A 19,154-nucleotide genomic window follows, 5' to 3' on the forward strand; every position below is an offset into this window, starting at 1 on the left:
TCTTACTTTTGCTGTAGACTTTGACCAATCATGGCGTGAAATGGTTTTTTTTTTTTTTTTCCCCAACCATCATTCTGTCAACAATTTTTCGTGAGCGAATCTTTGAAGGTCCTTTATGCCAATTTTCATCCATATTCGTTTTTTCTGCTTTCCAGAAAGTGGAAGTGTTGACACAGCAGCAGCGTCTTGATAAAAAAAAAAAAAAAATACTAACCAGAATCAGTATTGCAGAATATTATTGCACGTGTCTCTTGAGCTATCGAGGGAGAACTTATGCAGTATTGCACAACATTATTGAAGCACTGTCTACACATAAACAAGTGTTTTCTGATAGCATACCTCTGATAATTTAGTTAACTGATACATCGGGTGCCCTTTTACGTAATCCGACACAGATACGACTTAAGGAGCTGTTATCTGCAAACCCACGTCTAGGTTCTCTATTTAAGAGGCTTCTGGTACCCACAGTTCATTAGCTAATGGTGTTCGTAGCGAGTGGCAGGGATTTTTGACAGAAAATAGTAAGGTTAGTTTTTTTTCGTTCATTCGTAAGGTTAATTTTTAATTTTATTCTTTCTTGTACCGCAGCCTCCACAGAGGCGGAGAACGTTCAGGGATGTGCAGTGAATCAATGTAAGACATGAAAATTGGGTAAAAGCTATATATAGATCACCCTCGCATTTTTAGTACCTTGTTTGCCGTATCCTTATACCAATGATTCCTTAAAGACTCGACCTCCTAAACATAAAACAGCTTCAAACTACTGAAGCAATAAATGAAAGAAAAAACTGAAACTTCCTGGCAAAAAGAAACAACTGGTTCGAAAAATTTCACTACATCAGTATAAAAACTAACCCATTTTGGGAGACATTGGCAAAATTAGGTATCGAAATGTACAGTGTTATTGTCAATGCAGAAAACTATAAGTGTCATTGCATGTTAAGTGGCCAAAATTTAGGTGAGCTCTTCACTTGACCATATTCAATTTTGATAATATTTTTGCAGGATGTACAAGGGAATTACATGAGCCCTTTTCAAATTACAGCTCCATAAGTACTATGGTTGGGCCACTAGACTCCCTTTTGTGAAGCATAAATTTTTGATATTATAACTTAAATGAATAAATCATCAACTTTGGTGTATCATTGCTCGTGATTTAAGGAATGCCGATTTTTAAAGTCAACTGCAGCTTGTCAGCATTTCAAGAAGCCCTGCAACAAATGACACGTTGATTGCTCAAATAACAACTTAGTTACCTAAGTTCAAAGTCTACTCAAATGATTGATTAGTCAATTTTAGTTCATTATCAAGAGGCCGTATCTTAAAGGGGATCACTCAGATTTTTGGCTTCATTAAAAAGAGTAGATTTTGTTTGATCAGAAAAAGTTGTTTTTATTTTTGAGACTTTGCATTTAAGAACAAATAAACTTATGTTTTCATTAGGTTAAGACCATATACATTTGCACAGTTTTATTTTGGTCAGTAGTGGCTTTGCCACTTACAATTGTACTGTTTATGGTTGCCAGGCTATATGGTTTCAGTTCTCATTGATTCAGTTGCTGAAATGTGCTGATAACAGCAATTACAGTTGATTCTGGCAAGCTGTAATGTTGACCCATGCTTGTTGATGATGGAGCTGAAATGACAGAAATAATGAATTGGTCTGGAATCCAACAAACGTACTGATGGCTGGCAAGTAGAATGAATGTGCAGGTCCATTGGGATGCATGAAACTGATTAACACGTCATGTTATTCATCTGAAATGTCGGAGACATTACCAATTCACCATTTTCCAACATAAATTCAGACAGGGTATAGGCCTGGTTGTGATAAACTATTCACTGACTTTGGCCAATGTTTACACAAAACAATTTATATAATTGAATACTCTTACAATGCATATTTGGTTTTCATTCAGTGGCACAAATTGATGATTCTCTCATGTTTCTGGCCACGCGGTCTAGGGTGCCATGTCACGGTCTGCCCGACTCCTCCTCTCGGAGTTTCGAATCCTCCCTTGGGCATCGGTGTGTGTGTGTGTGTGTGTGTGTGTGTTGTCCATATCGTAAGTTAGATTAAGTAGTGTGTGAGCTTAGGGACCAATGACCTAAGCAGTTTGGTCCTGTGGGATATTACCACAAATCTCATGTTCCTGATAGTGAGCAGTCAGTTTTGAAACTTTCTTCTTTCTCAGTTTTTAATGCTTCAGTTTCTTCTTTTGAAACAAAATTAATTGTATTGCACTGATATTCTTTCTGCAGTGTTTAAACAAATCAGTTGGTGTCAAAATCTGGTCCTTGCTTGGTCTTTGAAGGCTTGTTCTTGATGTGGAGTGCTTTACGGTTCCTCCTACTCAATCATAAGGAGATTTTCCATCATGATTTATATCAATAAAGTTCCATTCAGCTGAGATTCCAAAGTCATTTTGATGGTTGATGATGTCAAAGATTCAGGATTTTTTTGAAGTTTTTATACTGTGTTGCCGACCCATCACTGAAGTAGATTTTTTTCGAGGTGACACTTTAGATCTTGTATGAGCTTCACGAAAAAAGCATGTACAATGATTGTGTCATGCCACAGGCTGTCACTTATGACACAGTAGCTAATGCTATTGATGGCTAAGTTATTTCTGAAGTACACAACGCATGGCTGCTTGGCTGTTATCCCAGTGATAACATTGAGCTGAATCTTGGACCAGCCATGTCAGCTGGTTAAAATCCCACGAGCTTTTGACCAAGCTGTCCTTTGCCATTGTCAAGTGATACACTACTGCCGTGTCGCCGTGGCCTCGCTGTTATATAGACACACTGCTGCCTGTCATGTCACTGGTTTGCTATTCCTTACTGACTGCTGTAATGTTTTTATCCCGCGTCCGTCAGGCTTGCTTGAAACTCGCGATGGCCGGATCTCGGGCTTTTCAGATATTTTTATTTCTACAGCTTCTTTTACGACCCATCCCAAAATCCAGTTGTCCTCACAATGACAGATGTTTTGTCAAATAGAATTAGGTGTCGATTTTGTGAAGTGTGTTCTGCCGTGGCTGATTTCTCAGGATAGCATAGGCATCAACGCCTCTTGTGTTCCATCTGGCATTGCTCCACAGCGTGTACTGTTTGGCTGACGCAGCTGACATGGTATTTTATACACTCCGGGTGTTCTAAGCCCTAGTCTCACCACACCTGCTTGTGGGTCACTGTAAGCATCACACAAGAACACCGACAGTTTTATCAACCGAATTAAACATCTGCATCACGGGCGAGGTTATACAATGGTCAATTTTTGATGTGGCCTCCTTATTTATGTGTGTTCCTGTCAAAAACTGCGTAGATCTCTCTCAGTTATTTGACAATATGATGGCAGGATTGTTTATGTACACATTGACATCAGCATATTTCTTATGCTGTTGTCAGTATTTCGACCAGTTGGACAGTGTTGCAACGGGAAGTCCATTAGCACCATCCACAGCCCACCTTTTTATAGAAAAATTTGAGGACATCGCTTTGGGAACGGCTCCAGATAAACCAAGTTGCTTTTATCCGTACATCTATGATACGTGATCATCTGGTCCCACGGATGTGAAAAGCTGGGAGAATTCCAGGAACACCTGAATGGCATTCATAACCTTATTAGGTGTACGATGGAAATAGAAATAGATAGTGCATCGTCATTCTGTGACATCCTCGTTCACTGGATGACCCGATGGACACCTCAACTACAGTGTGTACAGGAAACTTATACACACAGGAATTCGTGCCAGCATGCTCTTGGCCACCACCATCTGGCACAAAAATGTGGTATTCTGAACACCTTCATCCACTGTGCTAAAGTTGCCTCAGATGCTGAATATCTGTCACTAGAACTAAGCCACCTACAAAAAATTTTCTGGGAAAATGGCTACAATCATCGCCAGATATCACAGGCTATTTCTGGTGGGACAGGAAAAACAGCACTGAAGAAGAAAACAAGAGACTTGTGTTTTTGCCTTTCTGTGGCACAGTGTTGGGGAAGATTGGCCAGCTCCCAATGAGAATCCTGCACGTATTGCTCACATAGGGACTGTGAGAATAAGATTAGAATAATTGCAGCATACATGGAGGCATAATAACTGGTACAGTGGGATGTATCCTCAGCCATGTGCCTTGTGGTAGTTTGCAGAGTATAGATGTAGATAAATAGACACGACATCTTATCAGTCTTCAGGCCACCAGTGAAAATACAGCAGCTAATGAGGCCTGTGAAAGATGATCTAGGGCTTGGAATACCTGGAGTGTACAAGATACCTCATCATTGTGACTGCTGTTATGTCGGCAAAACAGTACGCACTGTGGAGCAATGCCAGATGGAACAGGAATGGTGCTTATACCTACGCTATCCTGAATAATTAGCCTTGGCAGAACGTGCATAGAAAATTGATACCAAATTCTATTAGACGAAAGATCTGTGATTGTGAGGATGAAGAGATTTTGGGATAGAATCATAAAAGAAGCTGTAGAACTAAAAATATGTGAAAACACCATCAACAAGGATGGCAATTTGCAGCTCAGCACAGCCCGGTACCTGGCCATTGCGAGGTTGAACCGGGAGCAATGAACACGGGACATAAACATTATTACAGTCGGCAAGGAAGAGCACACCAATGATGTCACAGCTAGTAGCACGGCTATATAGCAGTGAGGCCACGGTGACACGGCAGTCGTGTACCACTTGACAATGGCTGGGGAGAGCGCGGTTTTATAATACAGTATAATCATTGGGCAACACTTGTTCTTTGGTAGTGCCAATACATTATTTTCTGCCTTTAATGTTCTAGTTGCTTTTACCATCCTTTCTAGAAGACCAGATTCTTCCATTACCTCTTTTTCTAATGCAATCCTGAAGTACTAATGTCAGAATCTGCAAGTTTTCAGGCTGCCTTGACAGTTGCAACTTCTCTTTCACATGTTCAGGACATGTCTTGCTTGTACCAGGTGTTTGAAAATCTTTTGGGCAGCCTCCAGCACCAGCAATGTTATTCACAGTTGCCTCTTGACTTTCACTTACTTTTCGTTTTGCACAACCTTTGGCACCCCTAGTTGACACTCTGTGATGTTTCAGAGGGGAGACCCCAAAAGCAGTTAGATTTGTTTTGAGTGATCCTGATGGATATGCTAACTCTGATTCATCTTCTGACAGGCTGAAGTTGACTGAGACTTTCAGCTTTTGTTCCTGAGAATTGTTTCCTGCAAGTTGGACAGACCTTCTGACCAGCTTTCAATTGTTGTACTGTTTCCCCATAAACAATCCATAAACCCTTTTTTTAAAGAATGTTTCTTAGCACCTAAAGGGCTACAAGGATTCTGTAGGAATTCATGCTTGTCCAAAAGAACTGCTTTGTGATGAAAGAATATTTGAGTGTTTTCAGTAAGACGTATTTCACTTCTTTGTGGTTTAGTAATTGTTGTTGTTCTATTGAAAATTCTTTGATTTGTATGAAGCCTTATTGATGTGTTTATGGTTTGAGATGACATGCAGAATTATCTGCAAGACCAATGCTGTATGGCACTGAAACATCTCTAATATCCATGAAACTACAACTGAATTTTTACTTCCAATTACCTTTGCTTTCAATATTTGATAATGTAAAGGTGATGTATATTTCCACCTGAAAAATATTAAACAATCATAGATGATGATTGTTGTACTTTAGTAGGAAATTTTGGAATAGAATGAAAGAAATTTAAATGATCGGATAAACATTTCTAAAAAATCAGACAGCTTGAAATAATTTTTATTTACATAAAAAACACATTTAACTTATAATGACAAGACTTTACATCATTTAAAAATGCACCCGTTAAATCTGAACAGTCTCCGTCACACAAAAGTGCCCTTTGCAATCAAGCTCAGAGCATGTTTTTAAACTACATGGTTCTCATTCAATTTGTCTGTCTCAAGAATGAAAGACTTTTGTGGTAAAACAAAGTGAGCTCTTTCGAATGGTGCAAAGAGAAATCGGATTTGAGTGACTGCTTTTGAGCTATGGCCTCTTGAAAATGAGCCAGACTGAGTACTTAAATTTTTGAGTAGACTTTAAACTTAAATAACTCGGCTATTATTTGTGCAATCAAATTGCCACTTGCATAACATTTTGACAGGCTGCAGAGGACTAAAGAATTAGCTTCAGAAAGCTATTCTTTCAGTACATACAGGCTAATAAAGTATAGTCCAAATTTGTTACAAGATTCGTGAGCCACTTTGATAGCATATTATGATAAATTCACCACAACTTGAGCTTTTGCTCTACAATTAAGGTATTGCACCCAAGAAGTTGAAAAGGATTATTAAGTTTCAGCACGACAAGTTTCTTACATTCTGAGCAATGGTAAAACAAACTTGATGATTTATTTATTCATCTCACAATGTCAAAAAATGTTGTGTTGACAAAAAGGCAGCTAGTGGCCCAACCATCTACTTATGGAGCTATAATTTTGCAAAACTTCCTAGAAGACTTATATGTACATCCTGCATAAAGTTTATCAAAATTTAAAGAGGGTCGAGTGGGGATCAGTAAGCCACTTGACATGGAGGATCCATAAGAAACATTATAAACAAAATAGAAACTGTTCATAATATTATTGAGCCTATTCAGTATGGGAAGAGCTGTAATACAAGGTTGTTTTTTATCACCAACACTGTTCTGTATTTGTCTGGAAGAAATTGTCAATGAAAGTTGTGATGGAGGGAGAGGAGTTTGTGTAGGGATCAGAGAGTGGAGTGTATAAGATTTGCAGACAACATGGTTGTAATGGCAGAGAGTGCAAGAGAGATGGAACAAATGTTAGATGATCTAAACACAAAATTAGAAAAATATGAAATGAAGATTAACAAGAAGAAAATGAAAAGTATGATAACTGGAGGAAAGGAGAGAAAATGCCATATGAAAATAGGGGGAGAGGAAATAGAGCAAGTGAATAACTCCATTACTTAGGAAGTGTAATAATGGGTGATATGTATTGCTCAACAGAAATTAGGAAAAGAATTGCAATGGCAAAAGAAGGATTAAGAGGATACAGAAATTACTTTACAGACTACTAAACAAAGATCTGAGGAAAAAACTGGCCAAATGTTACATCTGGAGTGTTGCACTGTATGGTGCAAAGACCTGGACATTGAGGAAGGAAGATGAAAGAAGATTGGAGGCACTAGAGATGTGGATATGGAGAAGAATGGAAAAAATGAAATGGGAAGACCAAGTAAGGAATGAAGAAGTATTAAGAAGAGTTGGTGAAGAAAGAAACATGCTGAAAGTCATCAGAAAGAGAAAATGGAACTGGATTGGACAGTGTTTGAGAAGGAACTGTTTATTGAAGGAAGGAGTAGAAGGAACGGTGGAGGGAAAAAGGGGAAGAGGAAAAAGAAGGTACCAAATGCTGGACAATATCAAAGGAGGCAAATATTCAGAAATGAAAAGAGTGGCTATGGACAGACAAAAGTGGAAGAGGCTTAATCCATGATAAGAACTGCCGTAAGGCAGAATAACATACTACTACTACTATTCAGTATGAAATGAAACAAAACACTTGCTGTGTATGCCAACATTGCACCTATCATTTTTTTTTTCAGATCTCTGCTGTGTTTCATTTGGCACAATAAACTGGTTTCCAGGATCTAGTCATACATCTGTGCTCACCCTTTCTCCCGTCATATTGCTTTCTTGTGGTCCTCTGTATTTCCTCTGTGTTTCAGTGTCGATCTTGTTTTCTTTGAAAGGTACATCATCACTATTCTCCTTCAGATATCCGAGAGAGAGAGCTTCTCATTTGGATTAACAGTTTGATATGCATGCAATGTGTTTACCCTGCAGATATCAGTCATCTGGATGAATAATGGCCACCAACACTTCTTTGGTCATATCTTCTACCTATAAATTGATATCTGCATATTCAGTAAGTCAAAGCCACCCAGTTGGGTATTGTCATTGCAACATATACATCATTTTTCTGAGCCCACAAGTATATTTTAGTGCAGCTCCAAGAAATAATAGTATCATAATCTTTTGTTTGTTGCCACCCCCCCCCCCCTCCCCCATCCATTTCACTACTACAACTTCATTCCCCTTGTCAGACATGCAGCCATACAGTCCTCATTCATTTATTACACCATTTTTTTATCTCACATGTTGCTCCAGTAGCTTTTTCTTCTTTCCTAAGGTGATGAGTGTGTCAACACTGGTGCAGAAGCTGTCAGAGAAAAGCTTGTGATTCGGATACTCGCATGTTGGAATCATGCAAAGTAGCTCATTTATTGCTCTTGCACTTAAAGCCCCAGGGACCGATGACCATGGCAGTCTGGTCCCTTTAATCCCCCAAACCAACCAACCAACTTAAAGCCCCTGTTTGTTGTCTGTCATGCTGCAGCCATTGGAGCTCTTAAGACATCAAATTTTATATCCAAATGTGGCAGTCTTTTTCCCTCAGCAACATCTTGGCTGAATGTTTGGCATGATAATGTACCCTAATTTCATCAGTTGAGCATTCTGAATGAAGTATGCCAAATTTACCACAAATTCCTTCTTGTGTTTTTCAAAGTACAAAATCAGTTTGTAAATTTTGTCCCTTCTGTCTATTTTTGAGCTGTCATTCAGGTGAATGAATTTCTTTATTTCCTGAAATATATTTCTTGGCATGGAGTAGAAGGCTAAAGGAGCACTGACATGTGGAGCCTGATTGCAATACGTCTTCTCATGGAGAGCCTTATGATCCCACTCAGCAGTAGTATACTAAAAAGGGATTTTAGTTCTGCTTTGGTTAGAAGAAAATTTATGTTGTTCTGTTGGCAAGCATAGATTTTGCTTTTTTCTATAAGAGTATTCACCAGTCCCTCAGAAAAAATTCTTCATACTCCTGGGGCATTGTCTTGATTGCTAGCCATTCTGCAACAATCTTTTTTTTTTCAAATGTTTCATTAGTGTTTGTGTATGTTGGTTCATCTTTTTAACAGTTATGTTTGTGTTTTTGTGGATGATACATCACTTTCCACTCCATTACCCTCTGCCACGAGCTTCACTGTGATTTGCAGAGTATGGATATATGTGTAGATGAAGACATTTTAAAGCCTTTCTTCGTTTAGCTTCTGGGCATAAATCAGTAACCTTAGCTTCATCTTTGCGGGTTATAAGTTCTAAAGAACCTGCTACACCTTGTACAAATTATAGTCATTGCTCAGTACATTTTCTTCAATATCCCCTTCATCTGTTATTTTATCTGCATTGGGTGAATAATCATCAGTTCTAAGTCACCAGCTTCACGTTCACTCACTCCATAACTTACCAGTTCTGTCTGTTACAACTTCTTCAACTGAACTCCATGCAGCATGTTTTTATCCTATTAGAATCATAAACTGTGAAAGAAAATATTTCACTGAACTTGATAACCCTGGAGAAAATTCCATACAGTGCAAGGGAAACAGATCCCAACAGTGCAAGTAGTAAGTTTTGTGTATAGGACTGGTATTGCAGTAATGAGGTATATTAACAAATGTGCAATAATATACCATTTTCCCTTTATTGAGACACACAAAATAAATTAATATTGCCCTGAATGTTACGTACTGGTAGACATCCACTTGCTTCTAACACACACGCCCTCAGACAAGAAAATCACAATTCATTGTTGTACAGAAATTTTCAGCAGGCATACAGTCAAGCCAAGTGCAAAGATAAATATGCACATTTTCTAATATAAACTAATTACAGAGAAATTATTTCTTTTCAATCAGCAGACATTACAGCAGTCAGTCAAACGTTTAAGTACAACACTCAGAGCTAAAAGTTCCATTGCTTTTGTAGAAATGAATAAAATATTTGCATCGCAAAAAAGGGGTAAAATAGTAAATAATGATTTAAACATGTAAGTGAGAAAATGTTTGAAATTACAATTAAAATCTGTTGGAAGTCGCTAAGTGCTTTTATTATGAAACACTAGATGAGTATTGTCTGAATCATTTGCACCCCTATTTTAAGCACAAGCTAGTTTTTTACTTCATTGTTTATGGTTTTTATTTCTTGAAATGTGTGTCGTACAGTGATATAATTTATAGGTACAATCAGTGGTATACGTGGATATTGTCTGCAAGATGTGTTGCGAATAGAATTTGCGAGAAAGAAGTAATGAATTAAAATGTCAGCAGTTTTACTGTATGAACAGCAAAAGTGTAGGAAGCAATAAATTTTTTCCTTTCATCATTTGGTGGGAAGTGTCAGTGAGAAAAAGTTTCGTAGAAGTTTGAAATTACATGTGAAACTCATTGGAAGTCACTAAATGTTCTCATTCTCACATGCTAAATGAATATAATCTTGGGTGTTTGGAGAAGGTGAGTTATGGTGCCTCAAGATATATACACAATTTACTTGTGTTCTGATGCTAAACATTTAACATACAATTATACTTCTTAATAAATAGATTATGATAGCATTTTAAATTTGGTCGGTAATGATATGAAATACTGAAAATCAAATTTTTGTTGCCCAAGATAGCTGTTAAGGCAGGTAACTCCCTCAAGCACTTGGTGAGGTCAAATGCACGTTGAAGTTTGCAGTGTCGTACTTAAGAACCGTGGCAGCTGCCCTCATTGTTGCATTATTATTGAAGAAAAATCACGACAAGAAGTTAAGAAAAAATAAATGTTTCAGTGGATAAATTGAACTGATGAGTTGGAAACAGGGTCATATCCAATTTTCTTTCAGATTACATTTACCAGAGATAACTGATCTTCATATCAGTTTGCATCATTTGGTATAACAGGAGATCATGTCCAATCAACGGAAGAGCTCACTTGAATGGTATTGGTTTAGAGAAGAGGCCACATCTGTATAAACGGGCATATACAGGGTGTTACAAAAAGGTACGGCCGAACTTTCAGGAAACATTCCTCACACACAAATAAAGAAAAGATGTTATGTGGACATGTGTCTGGAAACGCTTAATTTCCATGTTAGAGCTCATTTTAGTTTTGTCAGTATGTACTGCACGTCCTCGATTCACCGCCAGTTGGCCCAATTGAAGGAAGGTAATGTTGACTTCGCTGCTTGTGTTGACATGCGACTCATTGCTCTACTGTACTAGCATCAAGCACGTCAGTACGTTTGAAGAGAAGTAATAAATGAGCTCTAACACGGAAAGTAAGCGTTTCCGGACACATGTACACATAACATATTTTCTTTCTTTGTGTGTCAGGAATGTTTCCTGAAAGTTTGGACATACCTTTTTGTAACACCCTGTATAGGACCTGTTCCAATTAAAAAGAAGACATTAGACAACATAAACAAAATTCTGCAATTAATACCTGACAAGCAGAAACCATTTTATAACAGTATCTGCCAGTGGCCAGCGAAGGATGGACAAGATGAAGATGAAGCATACTCACAATGCTTTGCTGTACTTTTTGTGTGTGGTTGTATTTTGGTTACATTATGAATAAACATGTATGTTCATAACACACTTTTTCATTACTTCAATGAATATGAATAATTTAAACTTGCATAAACACAATCCTTTTTCCGCAAGTAGAATGCTAATTGCCTCATAGACATCATCAAGTTCGGAAAGGGGTCATCCCCAGTACATTCGTCCGCAGCTCGTGGTCGTGCGGTAGCGTTCTCGCTTCCCGCACCCGGGTTCCCGGGTTCGATTCCCAGCGGGGTCAGGGATTTTCTCTGCTTCGTGATGACTGGGTGTTTGTGATGTCCTTAGGTTAGTTAGGTTTAAGTAGTTCTAAGTTCTAGGGGACTGATGACCATAGCTGTTAAGTCCCGTAGTGTTCAGAGCCATTTGAACCCAGTACATTCAAACTCAATTACTGACTACAGTCTGTGGCTGAAGTGTGTTGTAATGGTGTATATTGTTTCGTCCAGGGGCCACTTGCTACGTGGGAACTCGTAAGACACTGTGCTTAAATCCATTTTGTAGTCACACAGTTTTTTGTCTCTCCTGACAAATTTACTTTCTGGGACATGACCCCTTTTCCTACTCACCAATTCATTTGATACAGAGGTGTACAATTTAAATTCTCAAGAAACACTATTGAATGAACTAAAATCAGAGGACTTCACTCAGTTAAAAACTTTCTGAAAATGTCGTACGTGTCAGTTTCGAGCTACTCTTACCTATTGTACAATCAAATAATCAAAAACAGGATATAAAAATGTGGCAAGCTATATCACCAAGAGAGTGCCTTGTAATTATTCTTAGATTTTTGCAAACCATATTTATTACCTTTGTTATAGATGTAATGCACATTATCAACACTCCGTCTTTCATAGCTGAAAGTTAGTGACCCATCACACAATCCTCTTTAACAGTCTGTCTCCATTTTCCTCAATCTCAGAGTAGCTGACCCATGTTTCATGACTCTTCTCCTTTATCTGGTCTATGCATCATCTCAGTGGTCTTCCCTACAATCTTTATCATTTGACTTTGCCTCGGATGATCATCATCTCCAAGTTATCCTCCTGTTGTCAAATTCAGTGACCAAAGAACTGTAGGATTCACTGGAAGCAAATACTCCTTGAAAGACTGAGTTCTTGAAAGACTGAGTTCTTGAAAGACTGAGGTCTTGAAAGGCTGAGTTGTTGGTCCATTTGTCAATCCATGATGTTCTCAGCAATCTCTTATATATCCACATCTCAAAAGTGTCCATTCTTTTGCAGTCCCCTTCAGTTATTGTTCATGTTTCAGTGCCAAGGAAGACTGGAAACACCAGAAATTTCAGCACTCTCAATTTAGTACGAATGGTTAGGGTGCAGACTTTCCAAATCATTGTCAGATTCAATGCAGCATCCCTACCCATGACAGTGCAACTGGTAGTGACTCACCTCTGTCAGTTATCATGATCTTGGTCTTTTTCTTATTAATTGACAATCCAGGTTTCTCACTTTTGCTCTTAACCCTAACCAGTAGTTCCATAATTTCCACTTTTGGTTCTGTGCACAGTGTGGCATCATCAGCAAATCTTAAATTACTGATTTGTCGTCCTCCAATTTGGATCCCACCAATACAGCAATCAAGACTTTTTCTCATAACATTTTCTCTGTAGATTTTAAATAATGGCAATAACAGAATGTCTGGCCAGATACTCTGTAAGAGATAAAGCAGTATGATGTCTTGCATTATCATACAGCGAGAACCAGTCCTGAGAATGTCACAAATCAGGGCAGCGATGTCAAATTGCGTGTTGCAAACGTTTCAAGACTTTGATGTAAAGAGTTTGGTTCACTGTCTGACCTCGAGCAACGTACTGATGGTGAACAAATCTTTTACTGTCAAAGAATGTGATCAACATTGTCTATAGAATGGTAGAGCACTTGCCCACGAAAGGCAAAGGTCCTGAGTTCGAGTCTCGGTCTGGCACGCAGTTTTAATCTGCCAGGAAGTTTCATATCAGTGCTCACTCCGCTGCAGAGTGAAAATCTCATTCTGGAAACATCCCCCAGGCTGTGCCTAAGCCATGTCTCTGCAATATCCTTTCTTTCAGGAGTGCTAGTTCTTCATGGTTCGCAGGAGAGCTTCTGTTAAGTTTGGAAGGTAGGAGATGAGGTACTGGCAGAAGCAAAAGCTGTGAGGATGGGGTGTGAGTCGTGCTTGGGTAGCTCTGTTGGTAGAGCACTTGCCCGCGAAAGGTAAAGGTGCCGAGTTCGAATCTCGGTCCGGCACACAGTTTTAATCTGCCAGAAAGTTTCAACACTGTCTATGTTCTCGAAAGTTTTTGTTTGACTTTTTTTGAGGCTGGTGATCTGGGTCTCCACAATTCAGCACTTTGACACTTTGTGTGAGGTCTCACTGTTAGCGTCAACCTTTGTCATTGACAGAAATGTGGGATCAGGTCTGGCTCTCTACAGTAGTTCAGCAGATATTCTTTGTCTTTCCTCTTTCTGTTTGTCTGTTAGTGTTTGAGGGACGAGTTTTGCATTAAGTTTTTGTTTTCGTAAATCTTCGTGTAAAATCTTATGACACATGTCACAATTGAAATTCAGTGCTTTTGATATTGCACGCCCAGTTATATCATAGTCTTCTTGCAATAACTGCTTTACACTCTGCACGTTTGCATCGGTACGTGCTGTAGAAGGGGGACCAGCTCTGGGATTGTCTTGCACTGAATCTCTGCCTTTTTGTGCCGATCGAAAATGTGACTTCTTGAAAGTGCCTCACGTCCATATGCTTGCTCAATAATTGTCAACGTTTCACTAGGAGTTTTCCCGAGCTTAGTGCAGAACTTAATGTTCAATCTTCACTCACAACTAGGATTCACTTTGTCAGCTATGCTAAGCACACCCCTGCCACATAGTGAGTTTGTACAGAAACAAGGCTGAGGTCATTTCAAGGATGCACACATACCAGGTAATATAAAATCATTTGTTCCTTTTTAGTACTCCATACTTAAAAATCATCAACAAAAGCAAAACAAGGATAATGGAATGTAGTCGAATTAAGTTGGGTGTTGCTGAGGGAATTAGATTAGGAAATGAGACACTTAAAGTAGTAAATGAGTTTTGCTGTTTGGGGAGCAAAATAACTGATGATGGTCAAAGTAGAGAGGATATAAAATGTAGACTGGCAATGGCAAGGAAAGTGTTTCTGAAGAAGAGAAATTTGTTAACATCAAGTATAGATTTAAGTGTCAGGAAGTCGTTTCTGAAAGTATTTGTATGGAGTGTAGCCATGTATGGAAGTGAAACATGGACGATAAATAGTTTGGACAAGAAGAGAATAGAAGCTTTCGAAATGTGGTGCTACAGAAGAATGCTGAAGATTAGATGGGTAGATCACATAACTAATGAGGAGGTATTGAATAGGATTGGGGAGAAGAGAAGTTTGTGGCACAACTTGACTAGAAGAAGGGATCGGTTGGTAAGACATGTTCTCAGGCATCAAGGGATCACCAATTTAGTACTGGAGGGCAGTGTGGAGGGTAAAAATCGTAGAGGGAGACCAAGAGATGAATATACTAAGCAGATTCAAAAGGATGCAGGTTGCAGTAGGTACTGGGAGATGAAGAAGCTTGCACAGGATAGAGTAGCATGGAGAGCTGCATCAAACCAGTCTCAGGACTGAAGACCACAACAACAACTTAAAAAATAGAAAAAAAAGCTGTCCTGGGACTTTTCTGGCAAAGGGAGTGTATCTTTAGTGGTTGTAATGGTACGTTTGTTTCAGCCTGGCTGTTTTTGACACTGACAGTTTTGTACCAATACTGAACACAGAAAATTCTTCCAAGGTTGAGCAAAAACTTCCAGCAACTGGCAGTTTTGACAAGTAGTTGCAGCAAGATGCATGAAACTGTTTCTACTAATTTGTGGAAGCTATTTCTGGATGTAGACGAGAGTTGTTAAAGCCGTCTTGCTCGGGGTGTCTCCACGTTGCAGAACTATAGTCTGATAGAAATTACGTGATAGTTGACACTTCACAGGTTGTAGCTGGTTTTCTCCAATAAGAGCGCTCATCGTCAAACCATTCGCCATTGCCAAACCATCACAATAAACAGTCAGTTCACTTCCAGCTACTTTTCCGATATTCTTTCTCGATGTGTCTGGATCTCGAATCTCGGGTCTGGCACTTTAATTTCATATTTCGTGATATATGATACTGGATACTTCTGCACAAGAAGCAGTTCAACATCACATACGTGGTTATTATAATCACAGAGATCAGCCTATATCAGATAAGCTTTGCACGACATTGCATGAAACCAAGTTTTTGAAGGCTGCAATTCATCATTGCAACTGGGTAATCATGTGTAAAACAACAACTTGAGTGGTTAGGGATTAACCCATGTTGAAGGCTGCAGGTTCAAATATTGTCAAATGATGTGAATTTTTTTAAATTTCTAAAGCTAATTAAAAGAGTTTGATTGACATTTTTACCCAAATAATTGGTTTCAATGTAATTTTTTAATTTCTAATTCTTTGTCACGTCATTTTCATTATCGTATTGACTGTTTTACTTTCTCTCGTTTTTCTACCTATCATTCTTTTTTCATCTGGAATCTGCCTGTGTTGTCTATAATATGCAAACAAGTGTCAATGAGGACTGCTCACCGGTTGGTAATGTGGCAGCTCATGTAGCCAGTGAAAAGATACTTTTAGGTAACCAATGGTAGCAAGAAATTACAGTTTCCTTTTAGCACTGAAACTGAACTTTCTTTGATTTGAAGTCTTTTTTGTAGAGGTTAGCTTAAATTGCCATGAACAAAGTAATTGAGATTTTAGTTCTGCCACAGGTTGTTGACTGCTGTTTCCTCAGATACATTGCACATCACGAGACTGTGGTTAAGTTAGAACGTGAGTTTAAATTCAGGGCTACAAAATGCACCGTCTACCACACTTCAGCCATTGGTCACTTAAAATTAGTTGTTGACAGAGCATCTCGAATTCTGACATACCTCGAGGTGGCCACTTCTAACACTGCTCTGCATTACACATTCACAGCATTTGAGAAGTGACTTGCTATCAGATGTGACAACGTCGTAGAGGCAAGTGACAGATGTCAGCTATGAAGTACTTTTAACCAGATTATAGTAGCTTCTGGAAGGCACTTGTGGAAGTTTACTTGCTATGAATACACTTCTGCGACTGTGATTGTGCACCACGAACCAAGAACTGAGTCAAGTGGTTAGAAACAGTGTAAGGAAAAGACAAACTGCTGTTTACCAAAAAATAAAGATGACATATTAAGTTGCTGACAGGCACAATTAAAAGACACTTAAACTTTAGCTTTCATCCACAGCCTTCATCAGAAAAAGAAGAGTAACACACAATATTCACTAACACAAGCAAGCACACGTCACGTGCATGTGACTACCAATTCTGGCAGCTCAGACCAGAATGCAGCTGTGACGTGGAATGGAACCAGCAAACTGAAGGAGTGAGGGAAGGGAAAGGGGAAGGGATAGCAGTGTACCGGGGGGGAGGAGCACTGTCGGCAAAGTGTGCAGGTACTGTACTGCCAACAGGTGCAGAGTAGGGAGAATGTGGGGCAGGGAGGTGGGAAAAATAGAACGGAAAAGGAGAGGACTGGGGAAAGATGGGCAGGTGCCTTGGCAGATGATCGCACACAAAAATGAAGGGATACTGAATAGTGAGTTGGTGACAGGAGAGAGGGTGTGAAAACTGTATGTTGAGGCCAGGATAATTTTGGGAGCAGAGAATGTGTTATAAGGATAACTCCCATCTGCACAGTTCAGAAAGGCTGGTAGTGGAGGGGAGGATCCAGATGTCTGAGGTGTGAAGCAGCCATTGAAATTTAGCGTGTTATTTCTCGCATGTTGTGCCACGGATGGTCAACCTCTCTTGTCCGCAGTTTGGTGAGGCTGTTCATCCTAGTGGACAACTGGTTGCTAGTCATACCAACATAAAAAGCTGTGTAGTGATTGCAGCAGAGCTGGTGTATGACATGGCTGCTTTCACAGGTGGCTTAGCCTCTGATGGATCTTATAGTCCAGGCATTCTGGGTCACCAGTGACAATCAACTGTCCAGGGTCTTATCGTTCGAGGTGCTCTGTGTACTGAGCCTTCAGTCCTTGCAGAACACATTGTGACAGCATTGGCGTCCTGTTCCTTTTCTGCTCCACTATGTGATCAAAAGTATCTGGACACCTGGCTGAAAATGACTTAAAAGTTCGTGGTGCACTCCATCGGTAATGCTGGAATTCAATATGGTGTTGGCCCACCCTTAACCCTGATGACAGCTTCCACTCTCGCAGGCATACGTTCAATTAGGTGCTGGAAGGTTTCTTTGGGAATGGCAGCCCATTCTTCAAGGAGTGCTGCACTGAGAAGAGGTATCGATGTCGGTCAGTGAGACCTGGCATGAAGTTGGCGTTCCAAAACATCCCAAAGGTGTTCTATAGGATTCAAGTCAGGCCTCTGTGCAGGCCAGTCCATTGCAGGAATGTTACTGTCGTGTAACCACTCTGCCACAGGCCGTGCATTATGAACAGGTGCTCAATGGTGTTGAAAGATGCAGTCGCCATCCCCAGATTGCTCTTCAACAGTGGGAAGCAAGAATGTGATTAAAAGTCAATGTTGGCATGCGCTGTGACACTGCCATGCAAAATATCGAGGGGTGAAAGCCTCCTCCTTGAAAAACATGACCACATCATAACACCACTGCTTCTGAATTTTACTGTTGGCACTACACATGCTGATAGATGATGTTCACTGGGCATTTGTCACACCCACACCCTGCCCTCAGATCGTCACATTGTGTACCATGATTCGTCACTCCACACAACATTTTTCCACTGTTCAATCGTCCAATGTTTACACTCCTTACAACAAGTGAGGTGGTGTTTGGAATTTACCAGCATGACATGTGGCTGCTCAACCATGACATTCAAGTTTTCTCACCTCCCACCTAATTGTCATAGTACTTGCAGTGGATCCCGATGCAGTTTGGAATTCGTGTGTGATGGTCTAGATTGATGTCTGCCTATTACACGTTATGACTCTTTTCAACTGTTGGCAGTCTTTGTCAGTCGACAGACGAGGTCGGCCTGTAAACTTTTGTGCTGTACGTGTCCCTTCACGTTTCCACTTCACTATCACATCGGATACAGTGGACTTAGGGATGTTTAGGAGTGTGGAAATCTCGCGTACAGACGTATGACACACGTGACACCCCGTCACCTGACCACGTTTGTAGTCCGTGGGTTCTGCGGGGCGCCCCATTCTGCTCTCTCACGATGTGTAATGACTACTGAGGTCGCTGATAAGGAGTACCTGGCACTAGGTGGTAGCACACTGCACTTAATATGAAAAACATATGTTATTGGGGGTGTCGGGATACTTTTGATCACTTAGTATATCTTTATCCAGCAGAAGCAACGACTTGAAGAAACCCCCTGCTTCAATCCCTGCCAAATTGAAGCCTAACATGAACCTTCACTGAATGGGAATTCTTGCAGGCCCTCATCTCTTCACATGACTTGGCCCCAGGCCCAGATTCCATCCACAATCAGATGATCCGACACTCGGAGACAATATCTACCCAGGATCTTCAACAGCATTTGGCTCGTGGGTGTCTTCCCTTCGCAGTGGCGAGACAGCACAGTATTCCCCATACTAATCCCAGGAAGAACCCAACGTCTCTCGACAGCTACCAACAGATTAGCCTGGCCAACT

The 19,154-nt window shown here is 39.9% G+C and overlaps 1 protein-coding gene across 2 annotated transcripts in view; it reads left to right on the top strand.

Moving 5' to 3' along the window:
• Positions 1–230: 230 nt before the first annotated feature.
• Positions 231–19,154, top strand: part of LOC124553823 (L-galactose dehydrogenase-like) — a 99,608-nt gene continuing 80,684 nt past the window's right edge. Inside the window, exon 1 of one of the 2 annotated variants that reach the window (XM_047127810.1) lies at positions 231–521. The gene's annotated coding sequence lies outside the window, so the exon portion shown is untranslated. Of the gene's footprint in view, positions 527–19,154 lie in introns of both variants that reach the window. The other variant, XM_047127809.1, reaches the window with a different exon arrangement.

This window comes from Schistocerca americana, chromosome 11, assembly GCF_021461395.2.
Source record: "Schistocerca americana isolate TAMUIC-IGC-003095 chromosome 11, iqSchAmer2.1, whole genome shotgun sequence".
Classification (NCBI taxonomy): domain Eukaryota; kingdom Metazoa; phylum Arthropoda; class Insecta; order Orthoptera; family Acrididae; genus Schistocerca; species Schistocerca americana.